The sequence below is a fragment of the Dasypus novemcinctus genome, chromosome 1 (genome assembly GCF_030445035.2).
Source record: "Dasypus novemcinctus isolate mDasNov1 chromosome 1, mDasNov1.1.hap2, whole genome shotgun sequence".
Lineage (NCBI taxonomy): Eukaryota > Metazoa > Chordata > Mammalia > Cingulata > Dasypodidae > Dasypus > Dasypus novemcinctus.
In genome coordinates this window covers 86889641-86899384 of record NC_080673.1, presented here as the reverse complement: position 1 = coordinate 86899384, position 9744 = coordinate 86889641, and the positions used below count along the sequence as shown (strand labels likewise).

General features: G+C 37.9%; 1 pseudogene; it reads left to right on the top strand.

The window, feature by feature from the left end:
* Nucleotides 1-8439: 8439 nt before the first annotated feature.
* On the top strand, nucleotides 8440-9272 carry LOC101437446 (eukaryotic translation initiation factor 4E pseudogene; annotated as a pseudogene).
* Nucleotides 9273-9744: the final 472 nt, after the last annotated feature.

The window sequence follows — 9744 nt, the reverse complement described above, 5'->3', positions numbered from 1 at the left end:
GCGTTGGTCTACCACATGGGAGGTCTGCAGTTCAAACCCCGAGCCTCCTTGACCCATGTGCAGCCGGCCCATTCTCAGTGCTGATGTGTGCAAAGAGTGCCTTGCCACACAGGGGTGCCCCCTGTGTAGGGAGCCCAATGCGCAGGGAGTGCGCCCTGTAAGGAGAGCCACCCAGCACGAAAGAAAGTGCAGCCTGCCCAGGAATGGTGCCGCACACACGAGAGCTGACACAACAAGATGACGCAATAAGAAGAAACACAGATTTCCATGCTGCTGACAGCAACAGAAGCGGACAAAGGAAAACATGCAGCAAATAGACACAGAGAACAGACAACTGGGGCGGGGGCAGGGGGGGGAGGGGAGAGAAATAAATAAATAAATAAATCTTTAAACAAACATTTAATTATGCTTACTTGTCAACAGGTGTTTTCCTCTACTGCTTTATATGTTTACTAAGGACAGAGATATGGTTGCCAGATCCCAATTAAATTTGAATTTCAGATAAACGACTAGTAATTTTTAGTGTAATTATACTTGGTACAACTATGATTATAATTTGGCATAATTTTTTGAGATAACTAAAACATATTTTTCATTGTTTGTCATCTCTGTAATATTATTCAGCATAATGCTTGATAAAAAATGGATGTTTGGTGCATAAATGCCATGATTATTTTGAAAATTATTTTTAAAAGTATTTTTATTATGGAAATCTCTAAATATGTTAAAAAAGCAGAGAGAACAGTATAATAAAGACCCATAAACCCATTGCATAGATTCTAAAATTATCAACATATGACAAATCTTGCAGTTTTTAAAATGATACTTTGCTCAAAAGAATCGGCTCTGGTGGTATCATTTTGTGTGTATATTTGTATGAGCATGTGTCAGGAGAGGAATGTGGTGGCAAAAGCACTGCATTTCAAGGAATTCTATACTTAGGCAAGAATCCAGGAATTGGAGATCGGAAGTTTGCTGATGAGCGTTTTATGTGAATAATAGGAGAGAAAAATAAAATATCAATGAGGGGGCTTGCTATAGAATGCAAGATCAGTTAGAGGACATGGTCAATATTTTCCAAATATAAATTACAACAAAGGCACAGAGATTGGTAGGTGTAGCTTATGGTAGTTTCATTTTGCTGAAAGTGAAGCATCTGTTGAATACTCAACAAGCTTTGCTGACAGAAATCCCTTCTTGGAATGGTGAGGAAGCAATTGGGAAAATGTTACCAATAAGAAGAGGGTAGAGATGTGGAAGTGACTGGCACTGAAAGAGGCCATGATCTTGTCATCTCTGAATGTAAAATGGCAAGGAAGATGGGGCTGGGCTTAGTCAGATCACAGTTAGCAGGAAAAGCAGGTTTCAAAAATTGAGGGAAATAATAGTTATACTTGTACCGTGAGGATTTTCAATGAGAAGCAGGTGCTAGGGGAGCACAGATTTCTTCAAATAATGAAAATTTGACAATTCAGCTTCATATTTATACTTTATTTTTAATTTTTTTTGAGGTATCAGTGGCCCAGGACCCAGGAACCTCATATGTGGGAAGTCAGGGCGCAACCCCTGAGTCACATCAGCTTCCCCAACTTAGTTTTCTCATTTGTTTTGCTTGTTGTTTTGTTGTTGTTTCTCCAGGACGCACCAGAAACTGAAACCAGAACCTCCCGTTTGGGAGGCAGGTGCTCAACAGCTTAAGCCACATATGTGCCCATACATTTTTATGGGGAAATGGGAAGCCAGAAGGCATTTGTAGCAGCTCCTACTGTTTGTTGTCTACCTTTGTACCAGGTAATGTGAACCAGTGAAGTGGGCCAGGCCAACAAGGCAATCATCAAATCTTTTTTGATGCCTCCTATGTACCAGTCACTGAAGAAACCATAAGAAACAAGCCAGACAAAGGCCTAGTGCTCCAGGGGCTAATATTCTAGTGATGAAATGAGACAATAAGGATGTAAGGGGTGTGACAAAGTAGATAGGGTGTGCCCTGACTATCTAAAGGTATTCTGATCTTTGTATCTTTGTTTTGTAAAATTGCCCAGGGCAAACAAAACAAGACTCTTGGGGATTGTGGTGGATGGGAGCTACATGTACCCTAGAAAAAGATGTCCTTAAACTTAATACATTCCTGAAGGTGTGAACCATTGAAAGTAGGACCTTTTGATGAGGTTACCTCAGTTATGGTGTGGCCCATAATGGCTATTAATTCTATTATTGTAGTCTTTTACAAGAGAATGCTATTCAGAGAAAAAGCCATAGAGGGAGTATCCAGAAGTTGAACATTAATGGACCCTAAAGAAAAGGGAGAGACTAGGAGATGCTGTTATGTGTTTTGCCATGTGACAAGTGAAGGACCAAGGATTGCTGGCAGCCAGCCCCAGAACACCAACAGTCTTTGAGAAGAAAGCATTGCCTTGATGATGCCTTGATTTGGACTTTCTTTTAGCCTCAAAACCATGAGCAAATAATTCCTATTATTTAAGCCAAACCATTGTATGGCAGTTACTTGAGCAGCCAAGGAAACGAAAACTTGGCTCCCTGTGATAAGCTGATCTTTATCCGCCTCTCCATTCTCATTTCCCGCCACTCCATGCCCTCAGTCCAGCAGGGCAGAAACATTTCTAGTCCCTGCACATTCTCTGATGTGTCACACCTCTGCTCCTGTTGTTATACCTGTAGAAGTCTTGCTGTCAACACCCGAACCTCAAAAACGTAGATTGAGTTGCACTGAATTTGACTCTGTATTATCCTAAGGAACTTAAATCTGTTAGAGGAGACAAACATGTATGCACATAACTTCATAGAAATGCATTCAGATACCATAACAAGTTCATTCCTAGGCATTAAAAAATGATATATCAGAGCAATGGAAATGTGTGCAGATGTAATTCACAATCACTCTTTGAGGAGAACTGGGGAATGGCAGAAGTTCTGGGTGAAGGGCAAATTTCCTCCATATTTTTAGAAAGGGAAAAATCTTTGGAATCTGATATACAATTGGGTTTGACATTGGTGGTCAGCAAAATTTAGAACAAATGTTAAAATAGGTGGCTTGTGAACACTCAGACTGGGAAGAAGTAATCACAAGGAATCAGTTTGGATTTACAAAGAGAAGGTGGTCCTTTTTTCCAGATATCCTAGATTGGTAATGAAATGCTGTAGATCCAGGCATTGGGCAATCTCCCAGAAAGTAGCATTTGGTTCTTTTGCTACAGGAGTTGGTCCCTTGCTCTTTGCCAGACTTTTTGTATGAGGTCAAAGGAAGACAAGTTTATTAAATTTGCAGATGACTGTGCTTAATAGAATTAGGAATTATAATTAGGCTGAAATGATGGAACAATACTGAAAAGATGAAATTATATAAGGGTAGATATAACTACATATATACAAATAGACTCAGCATTCATCTGCAATAAATCTTCAAGAAAATGAAGGTCTGTTTTAAAAACAATTCAATGAAAAAGTTCTAATGATTTTAGTTGACTGTAAGCTCAATATGAGCCAGTAGTGTAAAGGACTGCCAAGAAAAGTGGATACAAATCTAGAATATATTAATAACAGCTGAATGTCCAGTATAAAAGAAAAAAAAACAACAATCCCACTATGCTTTGTACTTCTCAGACCACACACATTTGGAGTCTTCAGTCCTCAGATCTGGGTTCCACATTTCCAGACAAACTGACAAACTGGAGCATTATCTGGAAGTGGGTGAGGAGGATGAAGAGAATGAAAATCATGTCAAGTAGAAAATGGCTGAATGAACTGGGAACATAATTGTTTTCTTTAGTTAGGAGGAAATGGGAATACATAATTTTGTGTAGCTCCATAGAGCAGAACTAAAGCCAGTAGAGTAGGATAATTTGAGGAAAACAAATTATGACTAAGGAAGAAAGAAATAAAACTCAGAGGTTTTAAAATTTAAATGGGATTCAGTATTAAATGTTGATATTGTAGAGATGATAATTCTTCCCAATTCAATTTTAGTAAAGAAACCAATGGGAAAAAAAAGATTTTTTAGAGGGAGTGGAGACAGTGGAAATAATTTTAAAAATTATCTGAAAAAATGGTAATAATAGCTTTAAAATTGAAAAAGAGAAGTAATGATGGTCAGGTGACTCTTTATTACATAAACTATTGTAATTAAAACAAATTGGTACAGACAAATCAATGGAATAGTCTCAGAAATAAATCTTAATATATTAAGAAATAAATCTTAATGTATCAATAGTTTAATAAAAGACAAGGGGCAAAACTATTGGGGAGGGAGGGAGAGGTTATTAATAAAATATCCAGGGTCAATTGGTTTGTCCAGTGAAAACCAGTATACTCTAAAAAATGCCCAGGTAATTTAGATAAATATTTTAAAGTATCAAGCCATAAAAATTAGAAAAAGCAAAAGTGAGTAATTAGAAACTCCCTGGATTTGGGGAGAATTTCTCTTTTATTATTTTATGCTATGAACATTTTAAATATAAAAATAAATATAAAGAATAGTATGCTGAATGCCTCCCATATATATTTATCACCTAAGTTTACAATCATTAACATTTTGCCATATTTACTTTTCTTTTTAAGCATTTGGAAATAATTACAGATATGTCATTTCACTCCTACATTCTTTAGTATGTATCTCTAAAATAAGGATATTTTTCCTAACTAAACACAATACTATTATCATTATCACATTTAACAAATTAACAATAATTACCTGAAATCTTCTAATACTCACTACACATTCAGATTTCTTCAATTTTTCCCTAGGTATCTTTTTTTTTTTTTTAAGATTTATTTATTTCTCTCCCCTTCCCCGACCTGCCCCAGTTGTCTGTTCTCTGTGTCTGTTTGCTGCCTGTTTTTCTTTGTCCACTTCTGTTGTTGTCAGCAGCACAGGAATCTGTGTTTCTTTTTGTTGTGTCATCTTGTTGTGTCAGCTCTCCGTGTGTGTGACACCATTCCTGGGCAGGCTGCACTTTCTTTCGCACTGGATGGCTCTCCTTATGGGGCGCACTCCTTGCGCGTGGGGCTCCCCTACACGGGGGACACCCCTGAGTGGCAGGGCACTCCTTGCGCACATCAGCACTGTGCATGGGCCAGCTCCACACGGGTCAAGGAGGCCCGGGGTTTGAACTGCGAACCTCCCATGTAGTAACCGGATGACAGATGACCTAACCAATGGGCCAAGTCTGCTTCCCCGCTAGGTGTCTTTTTCTGCCAATTTTCTCAAACCAGTATCCAATCAAGGACCTGCATGGCTTTTACCACTTGGCTGTTCGGGCTCTTATTTTTCTGTTAACCCATAAGAGTTCTTTCCTCTCTCTTTTTTCTTTTTTTCTGTGACATTCACTTGTTGAAGAGACTGGGCCAGTTTTCTGGTAGAAGTCCCACATTTTGGGTTTGTATGACTGTTTCCTTCAATTTATTTTATTTACCTATCCATTGTCATTCCTGTACATGGAAATTTCTATCTAAAAGTGTGACTTAATTCTGGTAAAACAGTATTTTCAAGAATATTTCATGGCCGATGCTGTGAACATTTTATTGAAGCATATCAGGAGTCACATAATACCTAGTTGTTTTACTTTATATGATGTTAAGATCAATTACTGGATTAATGGTAAATGTGGAAATAGCCAGGTTTGCATTGTAAAGTTATGACTTTCCCCCTTGAGACAAATAAATATGCTGTATTTATACCTTGGAGGCAGATTAATAGCTAGTCCTTTATCAATTTTATAGCTAAAGCTTTTAACACTCATTGCTGATTCTTGTCTCAATCAATCATTTCATTACAGGTTGCAAAATGATGATTTTTCTAATTCTGTCAATTCTTTTGCATTCATTAACTAAAGACTGTTTTAGTTGAACGGGGTTTTAGTTTCCCAGCTGCTAAAACAAACACCATACAAGGGGGTTAGCTTAGCAACAGGAGTTTACTGGTTCAGAGTTTCTGAAGCCAGAAGGCTGCTTCCTCCTGGGGTTGGTATCTTCCTATGGGCTGGCAATCTTTGGGGTTCCATGATTTTTCCATCCCATGGCAATGCACATCTGTTGACTTCCAGCTTCTGGCTGCTCCCTGTGGCTTCTCTCTCAAGCCTCCAGTAGCAGGATTAAGAGCCATCCTGATTCATTTGGGCCACACCTTAACTGATGTAACTTCATCAAAAAGTCATATTTAGAAAAGTTCATATCTGCAGGAATGGATTAAATTTCAGAACATGTTTTTCTGGGATACATAGCTCCAAGCCACCACAAAGAACTTCCTTTTGTTAACTGAGGCTATTTGTTACTCTGAAATACAGTTACATATGGAAAAAAAAGAAAAAAAATCAATACTTAAATCTGTCTCTTTACCAATTTTTAAGTAAGGTATTGGTATAGTAGTCACCTCATTAGTAGCAATGTTTTTCCTCTGTTGAGTATCACTAGGATTTTTATATATTCAAGTGCTTCAATCAATTAGAGCAAATATTCTCTTTGATATTGTGGCAGATTGTATTTTACAAAGGTGGCTATACCAATATATGCCACCCCACATACTCTTCTTACAATGTAATGTTGGTACTTCTCCATCAAGAATGAATCTTGGTCACAAGAGTTGTTGCATGACTTCTGACCTTAGGTTATAAAAGGTGGTACAGGTTCTGCCTGCACTTTCGGGACACACACTTTTGGAGAAGTCCAGCCACCGTGTTGGAGAGAGCATATGGAAAGATAATACAGAGATCTAGAGAGATGACTAAGGAACCTCAGTTGTTCTGTCCCTTAGCTTTTTGAATTCGGATACTGGATACATAGCTGAGACCTCAGAAGATCCTATACCTTAGGGTGCTGAGATGATGCTGAGTGGAGTAGAAACCAGCTGACCCTCTGAGCTCTGCCCAGACTGCAGACTTGTTAGGCAAATAAATGTCATTGTTGTTTTAAGCAGCTAAATTCAGCAGAGCTTTTTCTACAGTCAAAGGAACTAGAACAGATGCTCTGTTGACGTTGACCCTCCTCAAGTTGACTGTTGTGTCCTTTCGACATGACCTCAATGCTCTTTGACAGTTTCCTTGCTTTCTGGCATAAGAAAATTTCCTAGGCTCACCTTTTACAGTTTCTGCCTCAGACCTGAAATCAGCCCTATTCCCCAAAAGCCCTGGTTCTTTTCAGTGAGGTACAGTATTTAGGGTCCAAAAAAGCTGGACATTATAATAGAAAAATTACAAATTTGATGATAAAAAAACATTTCAAAATGTTTCACAAAAATACTTTGAAGGGCAAACAATGAAGTTCAACAGAATGGATAAGAAAAATACAAAAAAATCCCCCAAAATGTAAAGAAACGTGAACAAACAATTCTCAAAAGATAGAATACCAATGAATAATAAATATGAATCATGTTCAGCTTCTAATAGTAAAAAAGAGAATATGAACTTCTTTTCCTTTATCTAATTAGTAGATTTTGCTTAAAAGAAATAAGCCTCATGTGGACAAAACTGTAATCATGTATACCACTGACCACATGATTTTAGGTTTTCTGCTAAGTAACTGGGCAATACAAATTAGGATTCTTAAAAAGTTCAGATTTTTTGTACTAGTTAGGATAGAGGCTATGATACATACAGGCTAAGATGCTGTAATGAAGAGGTACCAAAAAGAAGTGTCTTCAAGTAAAAAAACAAATTTATTTTTCTCTCATACAGCCGTTCAGAGTGAGGGCTCAAGGTTGGCAGGGCTTTTCCCCTTGAGACAAATAAATATTCTGTGTTGATACCTTGGAGGCGGATTAATATCCAGCCCTTTATCAATCTTATACCTAAAGCCTTTAGCACTCCTTGTTCTCCCATTCTTTTGCTCTGCCACGCCCTAGGGGCCAAAGCTATGGGGTTGAAGCTAGGTTTCAGGCCTTTTTGTTCCATGAAAAGGAAAGAAAGAAGTCTAAGACTAGCAATTTTCTTTTAGGCCAGAGAGGTGGAATTTTGTTCACAATGCCACACATAGTGTGGGAGGATGGGAAGATGGGAGTTGTAGTCTTTGGACAGGCAACCACATTTCTAGATTACATTCTATTCCTTTGGAAGAAGGCCACATCCTTTGACCCACTCTATTTGCAGGGTCTTGGAGGCCACAGTAAGGAATTAAATGAGATGGAAAACCATCAGAAGCTTTGCTTTTGCTTCATAAAGGCTAAGCAAGAAGAGTAGAAGATTGATACAATTTGATTAATAACATTCTAAGGGGAGAGAAATAAATAAATAAATAAATCTTAAAAAAAAAAAAGAACATTCTGCTTGGGGAGCGGGTGTAGCTCAGTGGTTGAGCTCCTACTTCACCTGTATGAGGTCCCTGGTTCAATTCCCAGTACCTAAAGAACATTCTTCTTGCTCTACAGAGGGCAGAGTGCAAACAGTTGTCATAATTGAGGAGACAAATGATGACAGATCAAATTGATTTCAGATGGTGACTGTGGAACCAGAAACCATTCCTACTCTTAATCCCCATCTATAGAAGAAAACAGAATCTAATCAGGAGGTTGCTAACTCAGAGCACTATATTAAACATACACTACAGAACAGATGGGTGCTTTGACTTTTTAAAAATGATAAAAGTGAAACTTGGCAAGCAAACCTTCGACTTATCTCTAAATTTGATACTATTGAAGACTTTTAGGCTCTGTACAACCATATCCAGTTGTCTAGTAATTTAATTACTAGACTGTGACTACTCACATTTTAAGGATGGCATTAGCCTATGTGGGAAGATGAAAAAAAACAAAACAAAAACAAATGAGGAGGATAATGGCTAATTACATTGAACAGACAGCAGAGTAAAGTGATCTCTCTCACTTTTGGCTAGAGACACTGCTGTGCCTTATTGGAGAATCTTTTGATGATTACAGTGGTGGTGAATGTGGAGCTGTTGTTAACATTAGAACTAAAGGTGATAAGCAATACAGACTACTGAATGTGAAAACAGAGCCACTGCTACACACATAGGGAGGGTATACAAGGAAACGTTAGGACTTCTTCAAAGACAGCGACTGGTTATCAGTCCCATGCAGACACAGCTAGTAAGTGCGACTCCACCACTAAAAATAGGTTTGTTGTTTAAGAAGACACCTTCTGAGTATTCTCATAGGAGACTGCGGCAAGCAATTGAGATTTGGGAGCTGAACCAAAGCCACTTCAAAAGCAGAGTGGTGGACTGGGGGAGACTGTAAACTACAATGTAAACCACTATGCATGTGGTGCAGCAGTGCTCCAAAATGTATTCACCAAATGCAATGAATGTGCCACGATGATGAAAGAGGTTGTTAATGTGGGAGGAGTGGGTTGAAGGGGGTGGGGGGTATATGGGGACCTCATATTTTTTGAATGTAACATTTAAAAAAAATAAAGAATGAAAAAATAAAAGAAAATATAATAAGGAAAAAAAATAAAGCAGAGGGGACTGCATTTAAGTTTGATTCCCATCTGAATGTTGCTAAGAGATAAGTATCATTTTCCTTTGTCTTGTATGTCTGTGTTCATATATTATTATTGTTATTATTTTTAAATTTTTGGCTAGTGTATCCACTATCCCAATCAAAGTATTAGAGTGCACATCGTCCCCAGAATTCATAAATGTGTTCCTGGCACACTCTGTAATAGCTTAGTAGAATTACCATTACAAATACATTTACCTACCCTTAATATTTAAAAAAGAACTTGCATTTCTATACCTTAAAGGGAAAAAAAAATGTTTATGTTCCATTGTAGGCAG